The sequence below is a fragment of the Triticum aestivum genome, chromosome 5B (genome assembly GCF_018294505.1).
Source record: "Triticum aestivum cultivar Chinese Spring chromosome 5B, IWGSC CS RefSeq v2.1, whole genome shotgun sequence".
Classification (NCBI taxonomy): Eukaryota; Viridiplantae; Streptophyta; class Magnoliopsida; order Poales; family Poaceae; genus Triticum; species Triticum aestivum.
In genome coordinates this window covers 653,497,468-653,518,356 of record NC_057807.1, presented here as the reverse complement: position 1 = coordinate 653,518,356, position 20,889 = coordinate 653,497,468, and positions in this window count along the sequence as shown.

The following is a 20,889-nucleotide window of genomic DNA, read 5'->3' as shown; positions in this document are numbered from 1 at the left end:
GTTCAGTCATGACATTATGCAACCGTACACTTTGGTACGGCCAATACAGCAGGGGCTTAAGCACCCCATAACACGGTGTGAGAAGATCGAACACTCTCATGAGTGCGGCACCCCGAACTTATAGCAGTATATGCATCGGCTCCGAATCATGTCTTGGGTCAATAGTTGGGTTTGCCCAGCTCCCATGTTTTGGTACCTTACGTTCCGCTATGTTGGCTAAGGTAGCGCTGGGAGAACTACTGCGATTGTGCCCCAGTTGAGCTGGGTTAACACCTTAGTAGAGAAAGCTAAAACTGACCGTCATGATAGTGCGAGAGACCGGTCGCTGTTCGCGAGGTTTATGGAGTCCTTAAAGACTTATGCCGCTTAGAGCGAGGAGCTGGATTTATCCGGCCTAGGCGTGGATAGCGCCCCGAACTCGGTCTTCCGAATACTAGGGGCTTCGCCGAAATTTAAAATTATAGAATTCTATGGCTAAGTGAGAGTGATAAAGCATTATAAGTCCAATGGCCTTGTTCGTTGCGCTGAGCGCCTCCCTAGATGGACCCAAGAATGGGAACAAGAGCGCTCAGGTTTATCCCGAACACCCCAGCACTCGTGGCATGGTGGTAGAAGCCGATGACTTGCATCTCTCAGATTTTATAAACGGCCGCACAGAAGGTAATATTTTAAACTAACAAGCGTTGCTTAACGCACATGAACAAAGTTTTCAGCGTACAGGACAACAGATGCGAGTCTACTCAAAAATTACATCTTTGGAGCATTCACCCGCTATAAGGCGGGCACCCTTCAGGACGCCCTTATAATACATCTCGGGCGTGCGATACTCCTTGCCCGGCGGTGGCGCGTCCGTCAATAGCTTCTCAGCGTCCAGCTTGCCCCAGTGCACTTTAGCACGGGCGAGGGCCCGACGGCCACCTTCAATACAGACGGAGCGCTTGATGACTTCAATCCATGGACAAGTGTCCACCAGCCGCCACACCAGACCGAAGTAACTCCCAGGCATGGCTTCTCTAGGCCACAGCCGAACTATGAGGCCCTTCATGGCCTGTTCGGCCACCTTGTGGAGCTCGACCAGCTGCTTCAGCTGGTCGCTCAGGGGCACCGGATGTCCGGCCTCAGCATATTGAGACCAGAACACCTTTTCGGTCGAGATCCCCTCCTCGGCTCGGTAGAATGCTGCAGCATCAGACACACCATGGGGCAGATTGGCGAACGCTCCTAGAGAGCTCCGGATTCGGGTAAGTAACAGATAATTCACTTTTATATGCTTGCTTTGCATAAATAATGCCTTACCCGCCGCTATTTTCTTTATCGCCTCAATCTCCTGGAGGGCCTTCTGGGCTTCGGCCTTAGCGGTTTTGGCACTCTCAAGAGCCAAGGAGAGCGCAGACTCTCGAGTCTTTGAGTCACGCTCCAAACTCTCGTGTTTTTCCACGAGAGCCTGGAGCTCTTTCCGCACCTCCGCCACCCGCGCCTCCTGCTTCTCTCGCTCGGTGCGCTCCAAGGCCGCACTGTTTTCGGCCTTGGACACCGCTTCCTTCAGGGTCGCCACCTCGGTCGTGGCCCCTGCAACATTCGCGTTGGTCCTATCATTTTTTGCAACCAGGTATTTCTATATACATTTACATACGGTATTACATACCGTCCTTGTCCTCGAGCTGCTTCTTGGCATGGCCGAGCTCGTTCTCGGACCGCTCGAGACTCTCCTTCAATGCATTGACCTCCGCAATCAGTGCGGCAGAGGTCAGCAGCGTAGCCTGGATTCCCATATTGACATATTTATGTTAGACTCCTGCGTAATATCCTTTTAGATCCTCAACTCGGCTCTTCTTTCCGAACACCAAACTGAGCATCAGGGGCTACTGTCTATGCGGTAACATTTTTATATGTTTTGAATACATACCTCAAAGCCTGTTAGAAGGCTCGTGCAAGCTTCAGTCAGCCCACTCTTGGCGGACTGAACCTTCTAAATCACCGCACTCATAAAAGTGTGGTGTTCCTCGTCGATGGAGGCACCGTTAAGCACCTCCAGCAAATTGTCCGGCGCCTCCGGGTGGACGGAGGTCGCCGGCGTCGTAGGCTTGCCCTTCTTACGAAGGCGCCGCCTGTCGGACTCTGGAACCGTTGATGGTTCTGGAGCAGTGCCCGGCCCAGGGCCGGACTTAGATCCCTCTGGGGCTTTACCCCCTTTGGGCCTGGAGTCTGGGAGGTCACCTTGCGGCGCCCCCAGGACCACCTCCTCCTGGTTTAGTCCCTTTTGGGACTCCACCTCGGCGTCGTCCGCAGGGAGCGGGGAGGAAGCCGTCGGAAGTGAAGCACTATTCACATCCGATGAGTCTAGGGAGCCGCTCGACGAATCGCCGAGCTGAGCCTTGGGCGGACTGCATGATTGAATTCGGCGTCAGAAAATACCGAATAATAGAGGAGCGCCATAAGTTATTCTGGTATCCAGACACTTACGATTTTGCCAAGGGCTTGACTCTGGATGGCCATTCCTTCCCGCCATCTTCGCATCGGAGGCGTAGTCCGGTAGAAGGGTTTTCCCCTTCTTGGACCCTCCGGCCTCCCCAGTTGGGGCAGCCTTCCTTTTCTTTCCTCCCCCCGCTGGAGGGGAAGAGGCTTCTTCTTCTTCCTCCTCCTTGTCTTCAGAGGCGGAGGGTGCTTCGGGGTTGTCAGGCGATGAATCCGAGACCACCAGGCGCCGGGGGCTCTTTCGAGTCCCCGTGGCCTTCTTCTTGGCCTTCTTCTCCGGCACCACGTGAGGTGCCGGAACCAGCAGCTTGGTCAGACGAGCATCCGCTGGGTCTTCGAGCAAAGGAGCCGGACAGTTGATCTGCCCGGCCTTCTTCTGCCAGTCCTGTTGAAAGGGATGGGAGTTTAGATCCCGCATAGATTCAAACTATGTAAAACAAGTACCCTGTATTGGGAAAATTAAGCTCACCATGCTGGCTTGGCGCTTGGCATAGAATCCGCGATCCTCGGTGACGGGAGGGAGACCTCGGAGCTCTTGAATAGCACCTTCCAGGCATCATCGTGCTTTGTGTCGAAGAGCCGGGACAGAGTCTGGTGCTGGGCCGAGTCGAACTCCCACAAGTTGAAAGCACATCGTTGACACGGGAGAATCCGGCGGAAGAGCATGACCTGGACTACGGTGACAAGTTTAACCTTCCTGCCGATCAGGTCCTTGATGCAGGTTAGAAGTCCGGTCACTTCTGCCGAATTACCCCACAACAGGCCCGTCTCTTTCCAAGATGTGAGCCATGTGGGGATGCCAGATCGGAATTCGGGGGCCGCTGCCCATTCAGGGTCACGCGGCTCGGTGATATAGAACCATTCCGATTGCCACCCTTTGATGGTCTCTACGAAGGCGCCCTCGAGCCATGTAACGTTGGCTATCTTGCCCACCATGGTGCCTCCGCACTCCGCTTGGCGGCCGCCCACGACCTTCGGCTTGACGCTGAAGGTCTTCAGCCATAGGCCAAAGTGGGGCTGGATGCGGAGGAAGGCCTCGCACACGACGATAAACGCCGAGATGTTGAGGATGAAGTTCGGGGCCAGATCATCGAAGTCCAGGCCATAGTAGAACATGAGCCCCCGGACGAACAGGTGAAGAGGAAAGCCCAGTCCACGAAGGAAATGGGGGAGAAATACAACCCTCTCATGGGGCCTAGGGGTGGGGATGAGTTGCCCCTCATCTGGAAGCCGGTGCTCGATGTCATCAGACAAGTATCCGGCCTTCCTCAACTTTTTGATTTGCCCCTTCGTGACGGAGGAGGCCATCCATCTACCTCCCGCTCCGGACATGATTGGAGAAGGTTGAGGTGGGAAGTGCGGACTTGGGCATTGGAGCTCGAGTGCGCAGGGATGGATAAGCAAAGGAGGAAGAAGGCGTAAATGGAAAGGGTGGATCCTTATCCCCTTATATGGGCAGCCGAAACTACAAGCCTCCACCACCCTAATAAAACTCGCTTATCTCCCAAGCGCCGCGGTTAATGACGCGGTTGGGTTACCCATGCCCGTATTGATGAGAATCCCGGAATAAGGGGACACGATCTCTGCTTTGACAAGACGTGCCAAGGAAACTGCCTCGCTAAACGTGCTGAGGTGGAACAGTAAAATGATTCGAATAAAGGCTTGGCCGTGGTGTGATGTCACGCTACGGAATACGTCAGCAGATTAGATTTGTGCAGATATTATTCTCTCTATGGTGGTATGTGGAACTTATTTTTGTAGAGCCGGACACTATCCTTGTGTTCAAACATCTTCTATGAAGTATCTGGAGGAACCCGCCTTGCAATGTCGAAGACAATTTGCGTGCCGGACTCGTCGTCATTGAAGCCTGGTTCAGGGGCTACTGAGGGAGTCCTGGATTCGGGGGTGTCCGGATGGCCGGACTATGACCTTTGGCCGGACTCCCGGACTATGAAGATACAAGATTGAAGACTCCGTCCCGTGTCAGGATGGGACTTTCCTTGGCGTGGAAGGCAAGCTTGGCGATACGATATGAAGATCTCCTCCCATTGTAACCGACTCTGTGTAACCCTAGCCCTCTCCGTTGTCTATATAAACTGGAGAGTTTTAGTCCGTAGGACGAACAACAATCATACCATAGGCTAGCTTCTAGGGTTTAGCCTCTCTGATCTCGTGGTAGATCAACTCTTGTACTACCCATATCATCAATATTAATCAAGCAGGAGTAGGGTTTTACCTCCATCGAGAGGGCCCGAACCTGGGTAAAAGCATCGTGTCCCTTGTCTCCTGTTACCATCCGCCTAGACGCACAGTTTGGGACCCCCTACCCGAGATCCGCCGGTTTTGACACCGACACCCGGAGATGGTGGGAATGGCCATTTTCATCGTAGGCAAGGCCTTCGGCGGCTTTGATGACTCCGCCCGCGGATGCTTCGGCACTTTTTCAGTCGGCGTCGGAGAGGCCGTCCGAGGACGCTTTGTCGACAGCACACGGGCGCAACCGCTTTGCCGCGCTCCCTCGCGGGGTCGTGGGCAAGCTTATATCGCCTTTCCGTGCGAGGAGGATCGACTTCCATTTCCTCCTCCTCCTCACTGGAACCGTCTTCATACTCTTCCCCCTCGTCGTCAGATTTCCACTCCTCCTCCTCACTTTCGCCTCCACTCGCCTCTCCCTCCTCGGCTTGTTCCTGTGCCCCGTTGGGCATCGAGTACATTTCAGTCGTGACCTAGAAGACAACAAACAAGACAAAAGTTAGTCGGTTGATTTCAAACAGACAGAATGGAAAAAACAGAATCGCAGTCGGAAATGCAGATTTGGACCTTGTTAACTTCATACGATTGGTCGAGTGGAACGACCCTGCTAGCTCCTCGCGGGTTGTCCTTGTTCCTCGTAATGCATCCCATCCACCGCTCCAGCGTGGCGCCATCGATCTCCTCCGGGTGGATCCGAGTGGTGTCCTCAGTTCCAAAATACATCCACATAGGATGGTCTCGAAATTGGAGCGGCTGGATGCGCCGCCGGAGGAAGACCTCCAGGAGGTCCATACCAGTCACCCCGTCACGGATGAGCTGCACGACATGCTCGACCAGCACCTTCACCTGCGCCTTCTCCTCCGGGACCACCTTCAAAGATGAGGGCATCCTCACTCGTTCCATGGAAAAGGGAGGGAGCCCGGTCGACTGCCCTGGCATCGGCTGGTCCTTGCAGTAAAACCAAGTCGACTGCCAACCACGGACGGAGTCGGGCAAAACCATGGTTGGAAAAGAACTTTTCCCTCTCAACTGGATCCCAAGGCCCACACACATCTGAATCACATGTGTCCTCTTGTCACTCGGATTTGCCTTCTTCACCGTCTGGGAGCGACAGGTGAAGATGTGCTTAAAGAGACCCCAGTGAGGCCGACAACCCAAGAAGCACTCGCACAAAGACACATAGGCGGCGTGGTACACTATGGTGTTGGGCGTGAAGTGGTGGAGTTGTGCCCCAAAGAAATTCAAAAAAACCCCGAAAGAAAGGGTGGGGTGGCAAAGAAAACCCACGATCGACGTGGGTGGCCAGAAGAACGCACTCACCCTCCTGAGGCTGCGGCTCTGACTCCCTCCCCGGGAGCCGCGCTGATCCATGGGGGATCAGCCCTTCGCCAGCCAGGTCGTCGAGATCCGCCTGATTAATTGTCGAGCGGATCCAGTCGCCTTGGATCCAGCCCGGCGGCAGGCCGGTCCTCGATGAAGGGCCACTCCGACTGGTTCCCCTCCCCTTCGCCTTCGCCGTTGCTTTCTTCGCCTGCTCCAGGGCCGCCATCTTCTCCTTCACCATCGTTGCCGGCGAAGCACGCACGGAGCAGCGGCGCTGAGGCAAAAGCGAATGCGGCGGAGAAATCTGGAGAAGAGGAGGGAATGAGAGCACACTATTGAAAAAACCCTGTCCGGCGCTTTATATAAGGCTGCTTCCGAGTGGCTGACATGTAGGCCCGGACGATCCTGTCAAATCCCGCAACAGTCGCGCGCGCGATACGTGGCGAAAAAGGCGGCGCGGAGATTGAGGCGTCCCTGCCTTATCCCGTCCAATTGCCGCGGTTACGCCTCGTCCCGCGTGCTTCCCGAAATTCGAATCCCACAAAATCCATGGCTTGCAGTACAACTCGTCAGGCAGAGGATCTCCTCCACTCTGTCACTCGAAGCTCTCTGGGTAAAAACTTCACTCGACAGATATAAAGAATGGATCAAGGCGACTGAAAAAGAAGTTGATGCCGTCACCTAAAAATTCATTGATCCAAGACAAGACATACTCATAGCACGAAAAATGGGTAGAATTCTCAACTCCTGCCCCACTCAAACCTCGATCCATTCGGGGGCTAATGATGAAGCTATGTACCTAGGGTAGGGTCATGGACCTGTCTAAGCTACCCTACCCAAGGACATCTCTAGAAGAAACTACCTGGCAGTCGACCTAGAGGTGATCCACTCGACAAACTCGAGGACACTCGACCGTGAAGCTAACCACTCGACCATGAAGCTAACCACTCGACGGCCAGAAGATCTAAAGTCACTCTGCACGCAATGGTCTGTCATTAAGTAGCCTTTATGGTCTTCATAGCACTTTATGTGGGCGTTACCAGTAACCCCCTGTCTTAATGTACTTTAAACCCTGCATAACTGAGGGCCGGAGGGGTCTGGCGAACTCTATATAAGCCACCCCCTCCTCAGTGTAAAGGGTTCACACCCTTGTGACTCACAAGCATATAATCCAGTCGACCGCCTCCGGGCACCGAGACGTAGGGCCGTTACTTCCTCCGAGAAGGGCCTGAAGTCGTAAAACTCTTGCGTGTACAAGTACTCCATAGCTAGGATCTTGCCTCTCCCTTAGTACCCCCCTACACTACTGTCAGACTTAGAACCACGAGGAGTAGGATATGACCAACACCCATTCTTCTTATGGCTTGGGGAGGAATTTCATCACCTACATCACAAGTACCACTTTGCTCCACTTGGGAGCCGTTATTCTCGTCAAACTCCATGTTACACGTCTCCTTAATGAGTTCGGTGGACTTGTTGAGGACACGTTAAGCATGAGAGTTTGTATCATAACCAACAAATATGCCCTCATGAGCTCTAGCCTCAAATTTAGACAGACGAACACCTTTCTTGAGAATGAAACACTTACACCTGAACACCCATAAGTACTTGAGGTTGGGCTTGTTACCGGTAAGTATTTCATAAGGAGTCTTGTTCAAGCCTTTGCGGAGATAGAGCCTATTGGATGCATGACATGCTGTGTTGATGGAGACTTGAACTCTGCCATCATGGTCCTTGCCGCATCCATCAACGTCCGGTTCTTCCTCTCCGCGATACCATTTTGTTGAGGGGTATATGGTGCAGAATATTGATGCTTGATCCCCTCATCACTAAGAAACTCATCTAAGGTGTAGTTCTTGAACTCGGTGCTGTAGTCACTCCTTATTGTCAAGATATTTGCATCATGATGACGTTGAGCTTCATTTGCAAAGTCGATGATGGTTTGTTGAGTCGTACTCTTCCTCTTGAAGAAATATACCCAAGTGTATCTTGAATAATCATCCACAATCACCAAGCAATACTTTCTACCCCCAAGAATATCAAAGGATGGAGGCCCAAAGAGATCCATGTGAAGGAGCTCCAAGGGTCTCTTTGAGTATATGATAGATGTGGGAGGGTGAGCCTTCTCATGAAGTTTTCCTTCGATACAAGCACTGCAAGCACGATCTTTGGCAAAACTAACATTTGTTAGTCCACGGACATGGTCCCCCTTGAGAAGACTTTGCAAAGATCTCATATTGACATGGGCTAAACGGCGATGCCAAAGCCATCCCACATCAACTTTAGCCATTAGGCATGTCGCGGTCTTAGTGGGTCGCTCCGAAAAGTTAATCACATAAAGACCGTTCTAGACAAGCCCAACAAAGGCTACTTTAAGAGTCTTGCTCCACAAGAGGGCCACGGTATCAATATCTAAGAAAGTGGCAAAGCCCATGAGTGCAAGTTGACAAACGGAAAGTAGATTGTAAGCAAGGGACTCAACAAGCATGACTTTCTCGATCGTGAGATCATGAGAAATGACAACCTTTCCAAGACCAAATACCTTAGAAGACGAGGCATCACCCCACTCGAAATTGGTGGGCATAGATGGAATCTTTTGCACGTCCACCACCAAGTCCTTGCTTCCGGTCATATGATTTGTGGCTCCACTATCGAGCAACCATGATCCCCCACTGGAAGCGAACACCTACAAGAGATCAATGCTTGGTTTTAGGTACCCATTTTGTAATGGGTCCTTTGATGTTAGTAACAAGGGTCTTAGGAACCCAAATAGACCATTCAATGTACTCATAGGGACAACAAACAAATTTAGCATAAACATGCCCATCACTAGCACGACACAACACATAAGAAGGGTTAAAGTCGCTGGCTTTGTTGGATGGGGTGGCATTGCCCTTTTTGGCATCACCACCCTTCACATTGTTCTTATTCTCCTTAGGAGCACCCTCTCCCTCCTTCACAAAGGTTTTCTTGAGAGGGGGAGGTCGTTTGGTCTTGTCGTTCTTCTTCTTCTTCTTTGACTTGGGTGCGAACCCAACTCCCTCCTTGGCCACAACTTCCTTTTGATTGCTCAAACGGTCATTGAGGTTCTTCTCACCTTGTATGCATGTCACGAGGCCTTCTCAAGTTGCTCTTTCAACTTGGCATTCTCCTCCACAAGACGCACATGCTCACAACATGTGTTAGTAGACTTTGCATTATCAATTAATACCATGTGAGGAAAGGTGGCTTTCTCCTTGGTTAGCTTCACTTGGAGTTGATCATGAGACTCCTTGAGTTTAGCATGAGCACCCTTCAAGACTTTGTGGGCCTTGTCGAGTAAGTCAAACTCCTTCTCGAGTCTAGCATGGTCAACCCCAAGTTTAGCCTTCTTGGAATTTAGCACACGAGATATAACAAGAGCATGATCAAGATCTTTCTTTAATTTAGCATGGTCATCGTTGTGTGACTCCTCAAAAGCCAAACGATGCCCACGCTCTTCCTCAAGAGCATTAGAGAGATCCAATATCTCATCGGCATAGTCACGACTATGACCTTCCATCTTAGAGATGGTTTCTTCATGAGCCTCGATCATGTCATTGGCTTCACCAAGTTGTTCCAAGAGAGCAATAAAGTGCTTCTTGGATTTGTCCTTGAGCTTACTCATAAAAGACTCAAATTCATTCACTTCCTCATTAGACCCCTCAATTTCATCAATGCAATCCGTCAAGGAGGGATTAGTAATGATGGTGGTTTTGATGTTGGGGGTTACCTTGTTAGTGGCTTTAGCCATGAGGCACTTGGCGGTGATGTTCTCATTGGGTGAATCGAAGAGAGACACCCGTGGAGTTGTGGTAATGGCAGCGGAGGCCATGGCCATTGCTTCACCATATTATTCATCATCGTCATCCTCATGGTATTCTTCTTGAACCACCAACCCTCGAGTAGGAGTCTTTTTGATGAAGTTGTTCTTGTTGGGGAATGACTTGGCTTTGTCTTTTCGGATGAGCTTGCCACCATTGTCTTCTCGCTTCTCGTAAGGGCAATCCACAACAAAGTGGCTCACATTGCCACAATTGTAACATGTTCTCACACGTTGCTTGCCCTTCAAACCACTTGAGTTGTTCTTGTTGAAGTTGGGCCTTGTGTTCTTCTTGCTCCAAAATTGCCTTGAAGCAAGAGCCATGTGCTCATGATAATCATATTTTGTATCTTCGGGGTTGCTCTCCTCATCTTCCTCTTCTTCCACACTAACCTTGGCCTTCAAGGCAAGGTTGGGCTTCTTTTCTCTTTGAGAATGCAACACCGCGTTGTCGACGGTCTTGTCCAAGATCCTCATTGGCACAAACTCATCCAACACTTCATTTGAGGACAAGGAGTGGAAGTCCGGTCTTTGACGGATGACGGAGGACATGGCCTTGTGGTATGGCATCATGGCCTTGAGGAACTTGCGCTTGACCCAATTGTCATCCGTATCCTTACTCCCATGATCTCGGAGTGAGACTACGAGAGTGGTCAATCTCCGGTAAAGCACACGAGGTTCTTCATCTTCATTCATTGCAAACTCATCGGCTTCATCTTGCACCATTTCATAGTTGGAGCGTTGAATGCTAGCGCTTCCCTTGTAGAGGGAAACAACATGGTGCCATGCTTCCTTGGACATGGTGAATGGTCGGAGATGAGCAATGTCTTCGGGTGGAATTGCATCTTGAATGATGAAGAGAGCATTCTCGTTGAATTGATTATCTGCGGCTTCTCTTGGAGTGAAGTTGCTTGGGTCATGCGGATAGAAAATAATTCTCCACAGATTAGTGTTAACATGTTTTAAATGACGCTTAAAGCGATAGACCCAAGCATCAAAATCTTCATTTTTCACAATCTTAGGAGGAGGGCCGGCATGATTTAAATGAGTAGAGGGAATCGGTCCTCCATAAGTAAGTGGAGGTTCCACATGGGCAAAGATGCCGGTGCCATTTCTACCACTAGTAGAAGGACCCTTTTCACTAGTAGCTTCCCCTTTGTTGGAGTTAGCATCCGTCACCTTGTTAGTGGGATCAACCACTTTCATCGGCGAGGTAGATAGTTTAAGTCCTTCTAAGAATTTATTAAACATGCTTTCAACCTCGGTCATCATGGAGGTTTTCAATGCGTCCAAAGCCACACTGAATTCCTCACGAGAGACCGCGGTTCCCCCATCGGCCGTAGACGAGCTCAGATTCACACAGGAGTGCTCCTCTCCACTGTCTACGATGTCAAACATACTCTTCGGACGGCAAAGTCCTTAAACAAGAGACGAGGCTCTGATACCAATTGAAAAGGATCGATATAGTTGACTAGAGGGGGCGGTGAATAGGCAACTAACAATTTTTAGCTTTTCTTTACCAAATTTAACTTTGCATCAAAGTAGGTTGTCTAGAGATGCAACTAGGTGAGCAACCTATATGATGCAACAACAATACGCACACAAGCAAGCAAGGATAGAACACAATATAGCTTTCACAAGTAAAGGAGAGAGATAACCAAAAGGGAAACCGATGGAGACGAGGATGTGTTACCGAAGTTCTTCCTTTTGAGGGGAATTACGTCTTCGTTAGAGCGGTGTGGAGGCATAATGCTCCCCAAGAAGCCACTAGGGCCACCGTATTCTCCTCACGCCCACACACAATGCAAGATGTCGTGATTCCACTATTGGTGCCCTTGAAGGCGGCGACCGAACCTTTACAAATAAGGTTGGGGCAATCTCCACAACTTAATTGGACGCTCCCAACGACACCATGAAGCTTCACCACAATGGACTATGGCTCCGCGGTGACCTCGACTGTTTAGGGTGCTCAAACACCCAGGAGTAACAAGATCCGCAAGGGATTAGTGGGGCGAATCAAATTTCTCTTGGTGGAAGTGTAGATCGGGGCCTTCTCAACCAATCCCGAGCAAATCAACAAGTTTGATTGGCTAGGGAGAGAGATCGGGCGAAAATGGAGCTTGGAGCAACAATGGAGTTTGGGGATGGAACATGTGAGTCTTCTTGGAGAAGAAGACCCCCTTATATAGTGGGGGGACAATTCCAACTGTTACCCACCACTCAGCCCGCGACTCGTGGTACTACCGCACCACAGGAGCAGTACTACCGCACGGGCCTGCGGTACTACCGTGGGCGTGGCAGAGCCTGGACCTGAACATATGAGCACCGACAGGGTGCGGTAGAACCGCTGGCGTGGTACTACCGCGACCCCGTGCGGTACTACCGCAGGGCAGCCATGGTCCAGTCACGGTAGGCACGGATATAAAAAATTACATCCGTGACTACCTCCGCTGAGATTTTATCAGTGCAAAAATCCGACACGGTACTACCACAACCCAGGTGTGGTACTACCGTGTAGGGTGCGGATGTAAAAAATTACATCCGCCCCTACTTCCGCTTATGCCGCTATGCCTGCCAGGCGACACGATACTACCACGCCAGAGCACGGTACTACCGCGTAGGGCGCGGATGTAAAAAATTACATCCGCCCCTATTACCGCTTGCGCTGCAGCGCCAGGCCAGAGCTCACGGTACTACCGTGCCGGAGCCCGGTACTACCGCTGGTGCCTGCGGTAGTACCGCTCTAGGGAGCAGTACTACCGCCAACCTGTGAATAGCAACACTCGGAGTCCTTCATTTCGCAGAGACACGGTGAGACAGAGGAAACTCCAAAGAGCCAAAGGAAAGGCGGTGCAAAAGAAACGTGTACGTGAGATTCTACCCAAACCTTTCCAGCGCGGACCCCCTCATAATAGTACGGCTCTCCTACGACTCAGATCCACCGAAAAGAGACGTAGAGAAGCACCGTCTTCTGTAATCTTCGAGGGGCTTCAAATCGTCTTGCGTTCAGTCATGATATATCTGATAAGCTCCATGCACACGATTAGTCCGCAAAAGCATTGTCATCAATCACCAAAACTATTGAGGGATAAATATGCCCTTACACTCGACCTACTCCCGTGCATGCACAAGAGGCGGGAGGCTTCCATGCTTGGAGCCCTACGACGGCCGTGCTTGGAGCCAAGGTGGTCCGATCGACTGGAGGAGGAGGTCGGCCGTGGCAGTGCGGCAGCGCCATGGTTGGCGTTGGCAGCCGAGCTTGACGGCGCAAGTAGGGGGCGGGAGAGGAAGGAAAGGAGGCGCGGAGGAGGAGATGAGGAGAGGCGGGGCCGGCGATGGGCTTCCGACGGCGGCAACGGGAGCCGGTGGGGGCGGCCTTGTCGGGTGCGAGGGCCGGCGGCGGCTGTCTCCTCCCGATTGGATCGGGCGCAGGGGGTTGATTGCTTTTTAATTTTAGATCCAAGGGTGTGTGTGTAAATTTTTTGCTAAGTCATCTTCTTACAATCCGGTTCCACTTGTCGGAAAGTGATCAAACGGGCCAAATCACCTTCAGTGCTATTTGCAAAATGTTTACTGAATCTGCGGTGATTTTTTCAAAAAAAATTAGTGACCTGGTGGTTTTTCGCAAACGATGCCCCAAATGTAGTGGTTTTTTGCAATTAACTCTCCATTGTGAGTGTGTGGGGGGGGGGTGAGGGAAGGACTCCTCCTTTCCCCCTTCGCGGACTCGTCTAAGGATGAGTAGGGCATTGGAGGCGGCAGGGCATTGTGTCCCAAGTAGGCCGGTCCGTCTCCCATGTTTTACTTTTTCTCAGTGGAGACCGCACCTCCACTTCACGAGTCTTGAACCCCGCCGCCGTTCATGAAGACGGCAGAGGAGGATGTGGTTGCCGATGCGAAATACAAAGAAAGTGGATGACAATCGCTATCGTAGGATAGGTTTAGGGTTGGCCTTTTTTAATGAAAAATGTTTAAAATGTAATAAATTTTGTTCGGTTTATATGAAAATTCATCATGTTTGCATGAATTTCGTCCGTCTAGCTTAAACCCGGCTTCAAATGTATATGAGCCGTATTCTATGACCGGCTCCCGTATTCGTGTCTGCGGACTGGTCTTCTATCCATAGACGGATGGCAGAGCAAATTTATGAGACAAAGTTGGAGATGCCCTAATATTGGCGGCCTTCGCCGCTATGTAAATTCTCCTTTTCCCTATCTTAATAAAGATCGGCCTCGGTCTTTCGAGAACCCGACCTGCACGTTGTTAGACTATGTATAGCTTCTGTACCTATGTACGTATATGGTACATATTGTAACACAACCATTATATATAATGAGATAAGCCACCCCTAGAGGGTTGTGCTGGTTCCCCAAAACTTATTGTCTTACATGGTATCACGCTAGGTTACGATCGCTTCCGCTTCTAAACCCTAATACCCGCACCGCCGCCGCAGCCGCCGCCGCCTTCATCGCCGCCGCCGCGCCACCGATCGCGCCGCCGCCATGTCGAGCGCCGCCACCACCGGTTCCACTGCTGCGGGCTTCCTCCCGGCCTCTCTTGCGGCTCTGCTCAACCTCCCGCTCGATGTCGTCTCTGTTCCGGCTCCGATCGGGACAAGGAGCATCGGCTCCGTCTTCTCCACGCCGCCGGCGCCCTCGCTTGGGCGTGACCTCGTGGTCCACACCGCGGCGCCGCCGTCCGCTGCGGACTCCGCAGGCGTCGTCCCGCCGCTCCTGCCGCAAGCGGATCACACTGCCCCGCTGGCAGGGTTGGCGGCGTCCGCCCCGGCCGCGGGCCTTGCGGCGTCCGCACCGGCCGCGAGCTTTGCGGCGCCCGCCCTGGCTGCGGTCCCGCCTCCTCCCGCATCGGCTTCGGTGCCTCCGGCTGCCTCCATGGTGTTTGCACCCCAGGCAGCCTCCTCGATGGGATTGTCTTCGCCGCCGCCGTTTCACTTCGGTCATCTCATCACCATCAAGCTCTCGGCCGACAACTACATATTCTGGTGTGCGCAGGTTCTCCCGCTCTTGGGGAGTCACTACCTGCTAGGCTACGTCGACGGATCGCTTCCCTGCCCACCCGCGCTGGTAGATAGCGTGCACGGTCCGGTCTACAATCCGGCCCATCGCGTCTGGACGGGGCAGGACCAGGCGAACCTCTCCTCCATCCAGGGGTCGCTCTCGCCGGCAGTTGCCGGCCTTGTTGTCTTCGCGAAGACGTCTCATGAGGCCTGGACCATCCTTGAGCGCACCTTTGTAGCGCAGTCCCAGGCTCGTGTCTCTGCACTCCGTCGTCAGCTTGGAGAGTGTCAGAAGCTTGACTCCACTGCCACTGAGTTCTACAACAAGGTCAAGGGCCTCGCCGACACATTGGCCTCCATTGGACAGCCCCTCACCGACTCCGAGTTCAACTCGTTTATTGTCAATGGTCTTGATGAGGAGTATGATGCCTTAGTCGAGATCATCAATGAGCGGGGCAACTTGACACCCATGCTGGCACACGAGGTTTTCTCTCGGCTCCTTCTCACTGAGCAACGGGTCGAGACTCGCCGCACCAGGGGCACTGGCTCCCTCTCGGCCAACGCCGCCACCAAGGGTGGCCGCTCTTCTTCATCACCCCGGTCTCCCTTGGGGCTGCCACCGTCGCCCGCCTCGGCCCCCCCACCTACTGCGACCTTACCGGGGGCTGGCGGTCCACGTGTGTGTCAGCTTTGTGGCCGCGATGGGCACTAGGCCTCCAAGTGTCATAAGCGCTTCCAGCGAAGCTTCCTTGGTCTTGGCAATGACGGCAAAGATACACGCAACAATGCCCGTCAGGTCGCCATGGTTGATCGTCCCGCGCCGCAGAAGCAACAGGGACACACTCAGTCCTATCGTCAAGCCTACCACTAAGCTTCCCCATCTCGCTGTTACTCCATCGATCCACACTGGTACATGGACTCTGGGGCGACAGAGCATCTAACCAGCGAGATGGGGAAGCTTCACACTCGTGAACCCTATCATGGCTCCGACAAGATCCACACCGCCAATGGAGCAGGTATGCACATCTCTCATATTGGTCAAGCATCTCTTCTCACTAGACATGCCAATAGGAGTCTTCAGCTTCGCAATGTTCTTCGAGTTCCATCTGTGACCCGTAATCTTCTTTCAGTTCCTAAACTCACACGTGATAATAATGTGCTTTGTGAATTTCACCCTTTTGATCTTTTTATTAAGGATCGGGGCACGAGGGACATTCTTCTTAGTGGGCGGTTGTGCCAGGGCCTCTACCGTCTGGAGCATCCTGGTGTCGCTCGTGTTTTCAGTGGAGTTCGGGTCTCTCCATCACAGTGGCATGCTCGTCTTGGTCACCCGGCCACACCTATTGTCCATCATATTTTGCATCGTCATGAGCTTCCTAGTTTGTCTAGTCATAAAGATGTAGCAGTGTGTGATGCTTGTCAGCAGGGGAAGAGTCATCAACTTCCTTTTTCGGAGTCCAGTCGTGAGGTGAAACATCCTTTAGAACTTGTGTTTTCAGATGTATGGGGTCCTGCTCAGACTTCTGTCAGTGGTCATAATTACTATATCAGTTTCGTTGATGCTTATAGTCGCTTTACCTGGCTTTACCTTATTAAACGCAAATCTGATGTGTTTGATATTTTTGTTCAGTTTCAAAAACATGTTGAACGTCTTCTCAAGCACAAAATTGTTCATGTCCAGTCAGACTGGGGGGGGCGAGTATCGCAACCTCAACTCTTTCTTTCAGTCGCTTGGGATAGCTCATCGTTTAGCATGTCCACATACACATCAGCAGAATGGTTCAGTCGAACGTAAGCATCGTCATATTGTTGAAGCTGGTCTTACTCTTTTGGCCCATGCATCTGTTCCGTTTCGGTTTTGGAGTGATGCTTTCGCCACTGCATGCTTTCTCATCAACCGTACTCCTACTCGTGTTTTAAACATGAAGACTCCCATTGAGGTTCTCCTTAATGAACAACCTGATTATACCTTTCTCAAGGTATTTGGGTGTGCTTGCTGGCCGCATCTTCGTCCATATAACAAGCGCAAGCTTGAGTTTCGTTCTAAGAAGTGTGTTTTTCTTGGCTATAGCTCTCTTCATAAAGGTTACAAATGTCTTCATGTTCCCACTAATCGTGTCTATATATCTCGGGACGTCGTGTTTGATGAGCATGTTTTTCCCTTTACCAACCTTCCTGTGTCCACTGTCGAACCACCATCCCTGCATTCATCCTTTGTTGCTTCTGACCAATTTGATGATGTTGCATACTCTCCTTTGCTGTTACCTAACCATGGTGCAGGAACCGGACGTGGAGCTCATTTGGAGCTGTTGGAGGATTCACCATCATCATCGTCGTCTTCTGGTGGGCACGTCGATCGCCCTATGTTGCATGGCATCGATTCGCGTGCCCATGCATGGTCACCCGACGAGCCCGTCGCGCCGAGCATCTCCACTACTCGGTCCGTTTCGCCAGCGGCCGCCGAGTCACCCGCGGCTCGGCCCGTCACGCCGTCTTCGCCTGCGGCTCGGGTCCTCACGTCGCCTTCATCAGCGGATCGGCCCGCGACACCGGCTGCGCCACGGCCCACTATGCCGAGCTCGCCATCGGCCCGGTCTGTGATGCCGGAGTCGCCAGCTGCTTCGTCTGCTCTGCCGGTTTCGCCGGTGGGTCGGCCTTCTTCGCCAACCGAGTCCGAGGCTACCGTGACTGGCTCCTCGTCACCGGCTGACTCGTCAATGTCGCCGTCCTCCAGCCCGTTGCAGGCTGCTCCGTCGACCTCGGTGGTTCCTGTGTCCCGACCACATACACGCAGTCGCAGTGGCATTTTCAAACCTAAGAAACGTAAGGATGGTACGGTTGCTTGGTTGGCTGCTTGTTTGACTGCTGCTGTTGCGGATCCATCTTCTGAGCCTCGCTCATATCAGGCTGCCCTGCGCATTCCACATTGGCGAGAGGCTATGGAGCAGGAGTTTCATGCTCTTCTTCGTAACAAGACATGGACTCTCGTTCCTCCACCACCACGGGTAAATGTTATTGACTCAAAATGGGTATTCAAAGTGAAGAAGCATTCGGATGGATCTATTGAGCGTTACAAAGCGCGACTTGTTGCTCGCGGTTTTCGGCAGCGTCATGGTCTTGACTATGAGGACACCTTCAGTCCTGTCGTCAAGCCTACCACTATTCGGCTTCTTCTCTCCATTGTTGTTTCTCGTGGTTGGTCACTTCGTCAACTTGATGTGCAGAATGCTTTTCTACATGGATTTTTGGAGGAAGAGGTTTATATGAAACAGCCGCCTGGTTTCTCTGATCCTGATCGTCCTGACTATATCTGTCGTCTTTCCAAAGCACTATATGGTTTGAAGCAAGCTCCTCGTGCCTGGCATGCCCGCCTTGCCTCTGCCCTTCGTGCTCATGGGTTTGTGCCGTCTACTGCTGACACTTCGTTATTTCTTCTACAGAAGCCAGAAGTCACTATGTATCTTTTGGTATATGTCGATGATATTATCCTTGTCAGCTCTTCTCAGTATGCTGCTGATGCTCTTGTCTGCTCTCTTGGTGCTGATTTTGCGGTCAAAGATCTTGGGAAGCTTCACTACTTTCTTGGAGTTGAGGTCACTTCTCGTGCTACTGGTCTTGTCCTTACGCAGAAGTACTCCTTGGAGTTGTTACAGAGAGCTGGCATGCTGAAGTGCAAACCGACCACCACACCCATGTCGTCTACCGACAAGATAACAGCTGTTGATGGTGAGCTTTTGTCTCCTGCGGATGCCACAGAGTACAGGAGCATTGTTGGTGGACTTCAGTACTTGACGATCACGAGACCAGATATCTCTTATGCTGTTAACAGGGTTTGTCAGTATCTTCAGGCTCCCAGAGATACTCATTGGGCTGCTGTTAAACGCATTCTTCGTTATGTTCAGTTCACCCTGACATTTGGTATGCATATTCGGCCGACTTCCTCTCGGGTCCTTTCGGCCTTCTCTGATGCAGATTGGGCTGGTAGCCCAGATGACAGGCGATCCACGGGGGGTTATGCAGTATTCTTTGGCTCTAATTTGATCGCCTGGAGTGCTCGGAAACAGGCTACTGTGTCACGTAGCAGTACTGAAGCTGAGTACAAGGCTGTGGCTAATGCTACTGCAGAGATTATTTGGGTGCAGTCTTTGCTTCAGGAGTTGGGTTTGTCTCAACCACAGCCTCCTATTCTTTGGTGTGATAACATCGGTGCTACATACCTTTTTGCAAATCCAGTATTTCATGCCCGAATGAAACACATTGAAGTTGACTATCACTTTGTACGGGAACGTGTATCACAGAAGCAACTCCAGATCAAGTTTATCTCATCTAAGGATCAACTTGCAGACATCTTCACTAAGCCTTTACCGCTGCCACAGTTTGAGGCTTGTAGGCGCAATCTTACCCTTCTCAGTTCTTTAGAAAGTGGCTAAGATTGAGGGAGGGTGTTAGACTATGTATAGCTTCTGTACCTATGTACGTATATGGTACATATTGTAACACAACCATTATATATAATGAGATAAGCCACCCCTAGAGGGTTGTGCTGGTTCCCCAAAACTTATTGTCTTACACACGTGCACATTGCCCGCTCTCCAGAGTTCAGATCGAAGATGGTGTTGCCATAATCTTGATTTAGTGTTGAGTCTAGTTGGCGCAGACAATGTTGAAGTCTTACACGAACTAGTCTTGGAGCATCCGTCTTGCTGGGTAACGTGAGGAAACTATCCAGTGTTAGTTAAAGCAGGCTGCCGGGTAGTCCTAGTACGGATGAGGGCCGGGTTAATTAGGAAGTGTTGCCGTATGTATTTGTGTCTTTGGCCTTGTCCGTGCGACACCACGAGTTGTTGTTCGAGTCGTCGTCTTCGGTGTAGGATCAAAGCAGATCAGAAGGCACGAGACATACGTACGTTTGGCCAAGGGTTTGGCTATTTCGATATGATCATCAATCCGTGGGCGGAAATCAAACGGATGGACCTCCCGGAAGACGTCGTCCTGGAGATTCTCACACACGTCGCTGACGCAGCGACCCTCCTTCGTTGCGCCACCACGTGCAAGCGGTGGCACGCCCTCGTGGCCGAGCCCTCCTTCGTCCGCCGGCGTCACCAGATGCTGATGGCCGCCGGTGGCGTGCACGAGGCCGAGTGGGCGCTCTCCAAGGTAATGCGGTGGCCAGACGTCGGTCCAGGCCAGAACGGACTGCTGTTTACTCAGGGGATGGTGCAGGCTGGCCCCATCCCGAGGCTGTTCCGGGAGCTGGAGCAGGTTGGCCACAACGGCATGCCGAAGCATCTGGCGGTGCCCGTCCTCATCGACGTTGAGGCCGGCGTCGAGAAGGTGGCCGCGCTCCAGTACGACAATGCCATCACGGCCTACCGGATCTTTGGGCCTGGGTTGAGGGAATTTTTGAGGGATAGCCGTATCTCCGTGGGAGACAGGATCGACATATACGCTTGCCGACGCGGCGTCAGTGAGCGTTGCCTGCTCTTCTTCAATAACAAGGGCGCCCAAGGTTGACCATGTCTAGATCAAGGGTGCATCTTGTAGCTCGTCCTCCTGATCAAGCAAGTTCCCGTGCTTTTGTTTTGCTTTGTTTATGTTTGGTAAGTACTTCTCTTTGTGCACGTGTGCGTGTTACCCTTCAATCCTGCTCGTTTGGTGCTTTATCGGCTGTGTTTGACAACAAATTACTGCAGAAACTGTAGTATTGAAAACTGCAGTATTTTTGTATACAGGAACTAAAAACCACAATTTTGACATATCAAAGTATTTTGTAGTATTGGGAATACTGTAACAGTGTTTGGTTGATGTATGTTTACAATAACGTAAATTAGCTAGCTAGCCGTTTCATAGCAGTTGCAAACATGCAGGATCTTAGCTGACCAGTGGCTGCGAACTGAACGGCCATGCATAAACGGACCCGACCGCATGCTACGCATCAGCTGCAGCAGGAGCACGCCGGTGCGGCACGGAAGTGCGTGGC